General features: G+C 43.5%; 1 long non-coding RNA gene across 3 annotated transcripts in view; it reads right to left on the minus strand.

Moving 5' to 3' along the window:
• LOC138241854 (uncharacterized) overlaps positions 1–12,707 on the minus strand; it is a 78,506-nt gene that overhangs the window by 19,265 nt on the left and 46,534 nt on the right. For 2 of the 3 annotated variants that reach the window (XR_011191121.1, XR_011191120.1), the window contains one exon: positions 564–1,202. This is a non-coding gene — a long non-coding RNA (uncharacterized lncRNA). Of the gene's footprint in view, positions 1–563; positions 1,203–12,707 lie in introns of those variants that run through there. The other variant, XR_011191119.1, reaches the window with a different exon arrangement.

The raw sequence follows: 12,707 nt of genomic DNA on the forward strand, positions 1-12,707 counted from the left end.
TATAGTCTATTTTCTTCATTGACTTTTCTTGCAGTGGTGTACTCTTACGCCTTTAATCGGAACTCTTCTGGTAACGTTGGGTACCGATTTCAGCCCGGGGCTCCGCACACAGTTGGGCTGTTACTACAGAAGTCCTCCACTGCTGATTGTAATCGTAATCACAGAGTACCGTTTCAAGAAAGAGAACGATTAGACACACAGTGTTTGGAGATAAGATTATCTCTAAACAATCGCACATCTGAGCATAGTATTCAGACCAAAACAAAAAAATCTGAATGTGTTTTTTTTAAATGGTCGACATGTTCTGCATTTGATTTTTCAAAGCTTGTCGAGATCAAAATAATCATTTAAACAAACGAAAACAAAAATTAATAACGCAATCATGACGGCAGGCATTTGGCTGGTGATTATACAGGCTGTAGATGCCTTAAAGCCTGACGTGTACCTGGAATCAAGTTTGAAAAGCAGATTCTACCTTTTAACTTTCCAAGCAGCAAACAGAGTGAGTACCTGCGATGATTTTGCAAAATAATGTATATTATGTTGTCATAGCTACCGCCCATAAACATGTGAGACTCTAAGACTTTAACAATTTAATAGATGTTTAACGTAGAACATTGTATATCTCACACAAAGAATTTTGAATTAACAACCGTTAAATTAGGTGTTATTTCATGCTTTTAAGTACCGAAACAGGCAATTGAAGTGCAACTAAAACACATTATCACAGACTAAAAATTCCAGTTAATATTTTGAAGTTCAGACATGTTTCTAAATTTTAATGACACATATAGCGTATTATCGCATTACGGGAGAATGTGAAAATAATGAAGATGGGAGCTTGGCATTGTGTTTTACTTGATTAAAAATGTCATGAAGTTTACCATCTTTATTTGGGGAAAAAAAAATGTTTATCTTGAGCGAAAATAAAAAAAGTTGCCTAGAACGTGTTTTTCCTTAGAAAACAGGACTGCCCCCAAAACTCCCTAGAGATCCAAACTGAAGGGCGCGTAACCCCCTCCCCAGTGCAGCTCGAGACTTTCCCTGACCCCGTCACCTCCGGCACGGTCCGCACGTCACAGGGCCTTCGCAGCTGCATCCGAGAGGCGGGTGGTCAGAGAAGGAGCCTGGGGGGGTTGGTTAGACACGTCACTCCCATCCTCTGTGGGCTGTCCCTCCTCGAGCCCCCTTTTTTCTAAGATCTGGGAACACGAAACAGAAGAAAATACCCTTCCCTTTAAAAAAACATCACCAACACGCAAACACACAACACTTTTTATTTCTTCTTTTTGAAAAACTAATTTCCTTCCCATTTTCTTGAGCAGGGTGTGTAGTTGGGGGGGGGTACGCTTTGTTTATTTTTAAATCTCTGAGTTCACCTTTCCTTTGGGACAATGCTAGGATATGACTGCTCGATGACAAGTCGTGATAAGGGACACTAAGTAGAAGCGATGGGGGGGGAGGAGGAGGAGGGGCGGTGCAGGCAGGGAAATTAGGTTTCTTCGCTGCTTTTAAGGGCGGCCTGTTCAAGAGTTCAAGACTGATAAAGGCGCGATGTTGGAAGGACTCCTTCGAGGTGTGAAACATGTCAGCTATTCAATGACCTTAAACGAATCAAAGGAAGATCATCATACAGCCCCACTCAAATTGAAAAATGTTTTTTTCTACCACTTCCAGGGATATTCGGCATAAATATATGGATATCTCATTCTATGATTAATAAATAGAAAGACCTGTAATGTAGGTCAGGTTCACAGATTATATACTTCTCTTACAGGAAAGCCGGTTAAGACATTTTGTAATGTTCCTTCTTCAAATTGTAATGTTCCTTCTAGGAGGTTTCAGCTAATTTCACAAATATTACAAACGGAAGTAACCGCTACCAAAAACCAGCGGGCGAATGGCGTCCGTTTCCAGCGGGGAATGAACGGAGCAGCACACGCAGCACGGGGACGAACAGAGTGAGCAAAGCGGAGTCACTCGAGATCGATACTGAATTAACTGAACCACATCAGCCTGAATCATTCACCTCCAGGGCTGTGACTGCTATAAAACAAGCAGACATAAGTCTTGGTACGTTTCAATACATGCGTACGACAAACCTCGTACCTTAAAGCCATCAAGTTCTAGCTAGCTTGAGAACAGTTTGCATAATGACTAAACGGAAAAAAATAAGCTGCACCTGAATTTTTAATTTGATAATTACAATAAAAATGTTTTTGAAACATTTAAATGTTTTAAACACCTGCCACATGAGTCGTTCGTTATAGAGAGCTGTCTCCACTGGGCAGGCACAGAGCGAACATGGCGAAATGAGTTGTGCCCTGAACAGGGGAGACTCAAGACTCAGGGCTGCGACACTCAATCCCGGAACTGAACACGCAAACACACAGAGTTTCCTTGGAAGTGAAAGCTTCTTGGCAGCTTACAAATCTGAGAATACCGGTCGTTTGGACCAATTTAGTCAGTAAGGGATTGAGCTAAGTAACTGAAAGACTCAGGTGGAAGCACAGCCAGGCAACCCCCTGCTCTGACAAGGAAAGAGGAGTTTTAAAACTGAGCGACTGTCACTTCCCCATGCCTTTCCACATCATCTGCGTTTGAAAGGCAGAGAGAATTCCCTAGAAACGTTTTTGTAAGCGTTGGCGGGTGTTATTTGATCTCTAGTGTGGGCTGAAAGTAGGCCAAAGGTTCTTTGCTCAGCGTAGTCATGCGGCTCCATTGGAGCCAGGGAGCAGTTGTGCCAGATGTGCGCGCTCTCAATCACATCCGAGGACCGGCCTGGCTAAAATGGAAGGCCTTCGAATTGTGACATTGTGACTTGTTACAAGGAGAATAGGAAATTCAGGGGCGTCTTGTTTATGCTCACTACAGTAAACCTTCCAGGGTCTTTGCCAGCTCGCGAGACTCATTTACCTTCATTTGCTGTGGTTTCCTACACAGTGATTCATGCCTTGATTCGTGCTGGGCTGTTAGTATGCTTCTGCTTCAGTTCACCGTGCTTTGCCCTGATGCAGCCCATTTTGACCACAGTGCAGGGCACTCGTCTGAAGGCGAACACGCGCAGGGCATGTACTGTGACAAACATCCTGGACGCTTGCTCACAGCCCAGCCTCGCTGAGAAGCCCACGGTACATTTGGATTTTCTTGGCCCTTTTAAGATTCCCCTGTGTTCCTCATTCTGCCTCTTCTCACAGCCCTCCCAAAACACAGAGCACGATCTGCTACAGATCGCCAGCGTTTAATGATAGGGTTCGCTCTCCAACCTTAAACCACGAAGAAGAAAAATCCTGGCCCCCAGAATGAATGCAGCGTTTGATATTGCAGCTTGGCTTGCGGTCGGCGGGTAGTGATTCCAGTTGTTTGGAAGCCTCCAAGACGAGCTATTTGTTCTCGAGTAAATTACAGCGTCTCTCCCTCGGCTACGCTGAGCGACTTGGCAGGGGGAGAGAATCACAAAGAGCAATTAAGAAAAACAAACATACAGCAGGCAGTTCGTACTGGAGCTGTACAGGACACCTCGGACCCCGGCACGGCAACAGCTGTCTGGCTTTTCTGTTCATCCTCAGCGAGCATTGCGCATTTTTCCTTTCTGGCTACGAGAACAGAAACTACCGAGGACGATGCTTTGAAACACCATCACTGGTCCCCAGCCAGCCAACAGACGCACATTTCACACCGAGCTCTGCCTCGGTGAGTCATCTTACAAAGGAGGGCACAGCAGGCAGAACAGTCGGGCGGGTTCCAAGTTCTACACAAAGCACAATCAAGTTTCAGAACACAAATTACACAAAGCCCGCAGTGCCCGAGCCCAAGACACAGCGCTCTGTACGAAAACACTCTCGAAGCCCTGGTGCTTACAGGAAGCTCGCGAGTTTACAAGAAGCTCAAGAGTTCTCAGCCTGGTTACAAATACTGTACCAACAAACAGGAAAATCCAAAACACAATCTCAGCAGGTCAGAGAGAAGGAGAGCACAACAGCTGGTTAGAGGACAAGTCAAATTCAGCCTTCGGGAGGCAAAGAGGCCTTTATTGCTGGGAACAAAGTCTAAAGATCGGGCCACAGTACAAAGCTTCCGATTGTTAATGTACAGAGTATATACAAACAATATCACAGTTTAAGGTTAAGCCTCCTTCAGTAGGGGCTGGTGGCTTGGTGTCATTTGTTTTTAACTTGAAAACAATGTTAATGCTGGATAGTCTCACTGGGGAAAAGACATTTTACACAGCCTTCACTGTGTAAGAGCTCACTGCAAGGAAGCAAAAATGAGTAATATGATTGTGTCAATTTAGATGTACTGTTGTTACTTTTGGTGGTATTTTCCCACAATCAGATATTGATATTATCAATTGAGGGTTTAGCACCATGCACAGAAGATATACAAGAAGAAATACCCAGTTTCAGAAAGGTGATGGGATTACTTTATTCTTAAGAATATATGACTAATATTGGATTCCCCTTTCCTGGCCATTTAAGGTCTTGTTGATATTTAACCCCCAAAAGACCTCTATTCTACTAGCCTTTAACTTAGACTTTTGTTTGATTTTCTTTTTTTAGATAAATTAAAAAGATAAATTGGAAAACAATTAACAAGAAACAAAAATCAAACACAAAATACATGAAAACAAAAAAAAAACTTGCTTATGCCTTTTTACACCTTTCTTGCTGAAATAAAAAGAATCACAGAATGACTGGATATGTACAAAGCTCAATTTTTTCCAAACATTCAAGAAAGAGACCTCAGATCCTATGGAATTGCTCCGCAGTGCCTGTCCCAAAAGAAACAAATCCCCTCCATCGTAATTGTGGAGATAATTTTGAGCCAGCTCTAGAAACGGGGTACAAGGATAGATTTCCATCTTTTTAGAATAATATTTTTGGCAACAACCATTCCAAACAGTAGTACCAGTTGTTCCTCATTTGTTAGTCTAAGAGCTACCTCTGAACAATCAAAGAATCTGGGGGCATGTTCTTCCCAAACACTTTGAGTACTACTGAAATGATTATTTCCAAAATATTTGGAACATTGGACACAGCCAGAAAAGGTGTGAGAGAGTGTTGTGTATTTGGTTTTTTTATTGGCATCTACAGTACATCTGAGGAAGAGTCCCCTATTTGCTTAGAATGATCTCTGATGGAACTTTATCAGATGTAACATAGCGAGCCCCAAAAAACAGATGATAGGAAACCCTTTTAAAAATAGCAACAACATGGCTTTCCATGTTGCCATACGGTGGCGAAAAAACACACATTCCCGAGATCAGAAGTATTTTACAGACCTAACAGCATTAAGCCAACATTGCCGCACAGTTCTCAGCATTCTGAACATTTCCCCAGGCTTCTGAGCATCCCCATGCCAAACAACTGCTTTCACAAACACCAACACGAGGCAGGGCAATGAGCTAACATTAAGACCGAAAATGCACTTCTACAGATATTACTGACACTTTTGACCACACTGATCTGTACAGGGGCAGGCTGTCAAACAGCGGTGTTGTGCACTTTCAGGTTAGTTCGCTCCCTTACCCTTGAAAAAAAAAAAAAGTTCACACTTTCCATTCCGATGCAACCTTGCTGCAGTATATTTTCTGATTTCTATGCACAGAAAAAGACACCGTGTACGGCACAAATCCGAGAAATCCACACCTTAGAAAAGCGGTTTCTACCTCAGTTTTCCTTGAAGAGTGGAAGAAGTCAGGCCAGGAGATTTCTCTCTGAACACAGAAAAAAAACTCCCCACAGCTGCCTGTCATCTGCCACCCCTGAGGGCAAGGGCCTCTGGTTTAGGAGCTGCTTGCGGTGCTTCGGAGATGGTTCCCCTACGTCATGAGGGAGGAATCGGATATTAAACCATATAGGCTGCGGTCTGAGAGCCCAAACTCTGAGTCACCCAACCAACTCCGATCGCAGCAAGATTGAATGTATGGCTACATATGAAACAGACGGCCGCCTCGCATCAGCAAAAACCAGCTGGAAGAAAACCGGCTTCTGCATCTGCATGTGCCTTATTTCCTTTACGGAAGAACTGAACCTAAAGCCCCACACAAGCTTACCAATGCAAGAGCAAAGGCATGCAATGCTGCAAACTTCTCTTTTTTTGCGGGCAGCAACAGATTTGCTTGGCTGTAAATCAGCTGTTGACCACTCCTCCTCTAGATGATTTTGCGTTTTTCTTCTCTGCTCCAGTTATTGTTTACAGGTTTGTTTATTTTTAAATCCTTTCGCTTTACTCCTGTAACTCCCAGTATTGTCAGATAATGTCTGATATGTTGGATACCCAGTCGACATGCACTTTCCACATTTACTCTCTTGCTGTCTGCGAACACCGTTAGTCAGATCCACAAGTGCTCTAGTATAGGCAGCTTCCCGCAGGATGCCTTGGCTTAATGCAAGCCACCTTATTAACATTATCAATGTTGCACAAAGCTGGGAGAATAGCAGTAAAATGCTCAGGTACTTCTCACTGGCTTTCCTCCAATGCAACCTTTAACTTAAAATATTGCAAGGCATATTAACCCCATTTTGTCTGTGTGTGCAGATTTACTCAAAACTACTGAAAGTCTTGAAATATCTCAGCACTAAATGCCAATTTAAACCATGAAAGGGATTAAAATGACTAGAAAGAAGGTATCTTATTTTCTCACATGGTAAGAAGAGCTATGAGTTTTTCATTTTTTGCAGTCTGGTTCTGCTTGGGGTGTCCTTTTGCTGCGCTCACTTGCTATCATTATGGCCGGAAACTCAGGCAGCACTGACAACGTGCAGAAGGAGGTCCAGTGCACATCACACCCTAATTTCAGAAGCATCCGGTAAGAGTATGCAGTATGCAGTAAGACCTAGCCTTTTCAGCAGACATACAGCAGAGCTTTTCATGCAGCTAGGCTCTTTGTGCTGGGACAGTTAGCAGAGGTGTTCTGTGCAGAAGCATCAGCAGAGAGCCATGAAGAACATGCAGAACAGGCTATTCAGATCAACAAGTGAGGAAAAAGGTCATGGTTACACACCGCGCCTTCTTGGTTTTGGGGAATTTTGTGATCTGAGCTTAGTTCTCCCACCCCGTGATCATTAATCCTGTTCACAAGACATCCACGCGTATCTGGAGAATCTGGCTCTCATCGTTGCTTGTGCACAAAGGAGGCCTATATCGCTGGGATTTCTAGTCCACACATTTAAAACAAGTTCTAATTTCCTAGTTTGGTACCTCAGGGTGGCACGGTGTTTAGCTTTGCTTCTTCGCAGTGCTGGGGCTCTGGCTTGAAATCCTTGGGTGGCCGTCAGTGTTGAGTTTGTACATTCTCCCCGTGTTTGTGTGGGTTTCCCTCAGGTGCTCTAGTTTCTTCCCAAGTCCAAAGACATATGGGCAGGTTAATTGGCTTCTGGGAAAGTTGGCCCTGCTCTGTGTGCGTGCGTGCGTTCCTGCCCTGTGATAGACCCTGGATGGGACACAAGTCAATCCAGACATGCGCCCACTGCTTGCTGGGATATGCTTTGGCTCCCCCACAGGCCTAAACTGGAAGAAGCAATTAGAAAATGGGTGGATGGAATGGATGAATCTTGGTGCCCTGTGTGTGTGTGATTTTTGTTTCTTTGGCTTGAGTTGTTACTGGCTGTGCTGTGACCCCTTACTCTGTCTTAGTCCCCTCCAGGTAGACTGACCAGAGAGAGCCAGGCAGCTGTGTGGGTGGAGGAAGCGAGGTGGTCTGGGTCAATGCCGGTCATGTTCTCTACCACCCATTTCCTCCCCCTTCATCACGATCTCTCCCAATCCTATCAGAACCCTCTGTTCTCTAGGCTGATCAGCAACAACAGAACAGAATTAAGCAGCGTAAAAGCATATGTAGACAGGAAATTCAACAAATCATCTCAACAACAGGAAAGCGATGCTGAAGGAATATAAAACAGTGCGTCTGCGGAAGGCAGCACTGAAAGGAAATAATCAGTCGCTCCTCATTAGAAACACAAAATGACAATCAGTGTAAAAAGGAGGCAATTTTTTACTGGTTACCCCAGAGACAGGCAACTCTGGCCCATCAACTCACTGTGCCAGTAAAGACTTAATCGAGGCTTTATTGCTTAACTGAACCTTGCTTTCCTAACCAAGCCCTAATTAATCAGAACCAACCTCTGCTGATCACTTCAATAATTAAGGTCTAGGTCAGAGAACACTACAAATTGTTACATTTTTCTAGTTTCCTGCAGTGAAGTCCCCTGTACTGTACTACATACTGTCCTAGAACATTTAGACGTGGGGCACCTATGTTACGATGCGGTTAACAACTGGGTTTTTAACACAATTATTCCTGTCATGTTTGACTCAAAACTCAGGAATCTGGGCTTATACAACTCTTATCTGCAGCGTCATACTGGATTTCCTGATGGGCAGACCTCAGGCGGTAAAAATTGGCAACAATACCTGCTCCACAGTGATCCTAGTCACTGTAGCTCCCCAGAGCTGCTGTCTCAGCCATAGGCCATACTCCTTGTTCACCTACAACTGCACAGCCACTTCCAACAGCAACCACATTACCAAATTCGCTGATGATACCACAGTTATCCAGCTGATCAGCAACATTGATGAGTCTGCATATACAGTAGAAGGAGGTGGAGCACCTTCCAACAAGGCGTCTTGATAATCTGGCGCTGAATGTCAGCAAGAAAAAGGAACGCATTGTGGACTTCAGGAGAGCCAGAGGGAGTCACGCCCCAGTATGTCCACTTTCCGAAATGCCTAAAGAAATGCAGTATGGGGAAGCAGCTACTCATGAACTTTTGCTCCAGCACTACAGAAAGTGTCCTCACCAGTGTTATAGCATACTACCATGCATGACAAAAATGCTCTACAAAGGTCTGTAGCAACAGCACAGTGGTTTACAGGATGTGACTTATCAATCGATGAGATTCACACCGTCCGCTGTTCCAATAAAGCCCAATCCATCATTCAGGATGCCAACCATCCAGGCCACAAACTGTTCTTCCCCTGGCAGGTGGTACCACACTATTAAACCTCTGACCACTAGATTTAAGAACAGCTTCTACTCTACGGAAATGAGCATCCTTAACAGTTAACTATGCAAGGCCACAGAATTCTATGCACCTCTGCACTCTGACATTCTACCAAATATGTATTGCTTTGTTTGTATTTATTGCTCTGTTTGTTTATTGTCTGTACATACTGTCACTGTTTATAATTTACTGTTTTGTAATGTCCTGACTACATTGTGTGGTATTTTCTGCTGCACTGTGCCTGTCCAGAGAGAACAGCACAAATAAGAGTCCCATTGTACATGTACATATAGCACATAACCTCCTCTATCTCTATCACTATTTGAATTACAAATTGTATTATTCAATTCCACAAGTGCATACTCTGTTACATAAGTAACACAGCTTATTATTCTCTTCATTTAGTTATATTTTTCTTTTTTCTATTTATAAAGTATTGTATTTGGATTGAGGGTGGCATGGAGGGGAAGTGGTGAGCATTGCTACCTAGGTTCAATTCCTGGGTTGCTCTGTGTGGAGTCTTTATGTTCTCCCTGTGTTCCTGTGGGATTTTTTAGGTGCTCTGGTTTCCTCCTACAGTCCAAAAACATACTGGCTGGCTTATGAGAAAATTGGCCCTGTTGTGAGTGTGTGTGTCTGTCCCTGGGTCTGTGTGTGCCCTGCGACAGACTGGTGTCCATCTGGAATCTGAAGGCAAGAAGGATTCGGGAAGTACAAGCTGCACACGGAAGAATTAAATCTGTGGGAGTAACGGTCCCAAGACAGGGATCTGTGGAAGAACTGTGGCGAGATCCTCATCTAGCAGCAGATTGAAAACGGTTACCGACGACGACGACAATGACCAGGGCTTGTGAGAGGGGGGGCCAGCAGAGCCATTTGGCCAGGGCCTCACCTCACACGGGGGCCTCACCTCAGCCAAGGGTGTGTGGTCCTCCACTTTAACCCTTTGGCTGCATTTCTCGACGAGGCGAATTTGGAACTTTTACCATATACCATGTTTCTCGACTTAAGTTCCCGGCTGTGAAAAAATGTCCCCCTTTCAGTGCCAAATCTACCCTTCTTTAGGAGTTTCAAAATGACCGCCTTAATCCTCCCACGCTTTTCTCCACGAAGTATTGGGTGTCATACAGATACGATTATGCAATCATTATGTTTTTTTTGGTTGTATAATACATTCTGTGAATAAAACAAAACATTGTTACAATTTTACATGAACATGATTTGTTTTTACACCTCTTTCCAAACAGTGAGGGGGCCTCACAGTGTGAAATGGCCCGGGCCTCATCTGAGCTCTCGGAGGGCCTGCTGATGACTTGTGATCGAACTGAATGGAAAGCTAAAGCACTGAAAGCCTGGATTCAGCCTTGTGTGCTGACTCGGGCCTTCTGCTTTCTCAGTCGGGAAAAAGATGGCTTTAGCCCTGCGGAGGAATCTACTGGCAGGCCGCGTGCATAGGGCTTGGAAGCCCTTTCTGAGAAATGCGGCCCAAGTTTAGTCAAAGAAAAACTCCCCCGCGCCACCCTGACCACTTCTCTTTCCCTCCTGGGGAAGAGCGATGAAGATCACCTCTCTGTTGCTCTCTTGCTGTGCATTGCTCTGACTACAAAGACCTCGAAACCACAGCAGGGCCCGCTATTAATACAGGTTTAAGGAGGAGTTCTTTTTATCATTGTTTCCTATGTTAAAAGTAGATGCTGCCAGAACAAATCAAGAAAGGAGAATCTTTTTTTATTTGCAGTAAAACCAATAGGAACACAATTCACCCAGTTTCAGTTAGTTAATGCCTTCTGCTGTTCACACCTTAACCATGTAAAGGTCTGGCACTGCGCTTCCTAATGGCGATGCCAAGGTCTCTGAAGGGATTCAAAGCGGTTCCTGGACTGAACCAATACTTTTATTAAGCAGACGTCTCTTTTCAACTGCTAAACGTTCCTAGTTTTAAAGTTACTTATGAAATTAGCTTGTTTTGTTTAAGTTGATACTAGAATCGTTAATTCAGAAAAGCTCTGTTGAGTAATTAATAATTTAAAAAAATCGTTTTTAACACCGCTATTACATTTTCAACAATCTTGTTGAACGGTATTTAAAGTTCTGCGTGTACTAAACGTGTAGTTTGTGTCTCTTTGCATTTGTATACAGCATACAACAATATACACATTTTCTGGTTTTATTGTCGTATTTTCTGCAAACATCATCGTATTTGCTCACACACGATGCAAAGGTGTCATCTAACTAGCACTCCACCCAGAAAACCACAGTGCTTTTATTAAGAAAAAAAGCCGCGTACATTTCTGGTGGTTAACAGGTTTGCTTTTCTGCAAAAGCCTCCTCTAATACTGGCTTTAAACCCTCAGCTTCAGATGAAAAAAAGAGGAAGCGATAGATTTCTACACTCGGAAAAAAATAGTGATTTTGGTTTTCTCACCCATTGCTCCAGTCCGAAGAGTAGTGAAGGGCTGAACGCGCCTTCGGCTTTGCGACAGCGCTCAGTGCTCATCTAACGCAGTTGATCAAATAATACGAGAAACGCAAAAGGTTTATGTAACCCATTTTCTGTTGTTGTTTGCAAAGACCATGCCTGTAGAACAGGCCCACATTTTCCACCCGCATCGAAGGGGCCACAGCATCGCTATAGATCCTCAGCTGGCACCACATTAAACCAAACATACTGTAGAGCATGCATCGAGATTTATTCAACCGTAGTACCAATAACGTACTTGCACCTCTACAAAAATGCTTTACACGATATTTGAACTGTACTCACGACACAGAAAAAAAAGGCTACGTGTAGTCTTGCTTTCTGTAGGTTTCTCTATTGATGCAAGACACGTAGTGAACTTGTTGATTTGGTTAAACTAATTGGACAAGTTGGGCTCTTCCCTTGTTCTTGAGAAGATGAGATTTAAAGACTTATAAAACCTGCTGTACAGCAACGCTTGGGGATCGAGGAGCCCTTAAGAATCTTGTATAAAGGTACCTTCTTATTGAATTGATTAAATATTGGTTCCATATCGCCTACACTGTTCTTATGTTACAATCTGAGAAGATGCTTTCAAATTCAGAAGGTGGAAAAGGGTTAAGATTTTTGTAGTTTGTGTAGTTGGGGGACACTAGTATCTGTCATCGTGTCAGGTGAGCTGTTAATCTCAGTTTTTTTGCAGAATCATATTATTTAATATGATGTATTTGCTTGTGTATAGGCTTTTGCTTCGTTGTTTCGTTTCGGTGTATTGTTCTGCACACAGAACCTGATGCAGTCTCCCTTAAACTTGGAAGCGCGTTTAAAAGTGAGAACAGGAGGCACCTTATTACACAAAGAGCTGTGGGAGTGTGGAACAAGAAGTCCAGCCATGCTATTGAAGCTGATCCTCTTAACATTTTACAGGATCAACTAACTACTAACCACCAGCTTGATGGGCTCGATGCTACAACAGCAATGGGTGGTCTGTTTTCCCTCGGCGAGAGGTTCCAATTGGTTATATGTCAGCAAACAGACCTCAACGAGGGCAGTTCTGAAATTGGTGTAGGGTTGATGATGATTCCAAATCATCCCATTCAACTTGAAACACCATTCCTCGCGTACACACTATAATCATGTAAGCCTGCGATTAAGACAATGCAAGGAACATAAAAAAAACTGAAGGCACAAGAAGCCTAGTCTATCGTGTGTGGTCTTGAAACAAAAGCACGTGTGATTTTTTC

This window comes from Lepisosteus oculatus, chromosome 11, assembly GCF_040954835.1.
Source record: "Lepisosteus oculatus isolate fLepOcu1 chromosome 11, fLepOcu1.hap2, whole genome shotgun sequence".
NCBI lineage: Eukaryota > Metazoa > Chordata > Actinopteri > Semionotiformes > Lepisosteidae > Lepisosteus > Lepisosteus oculatus.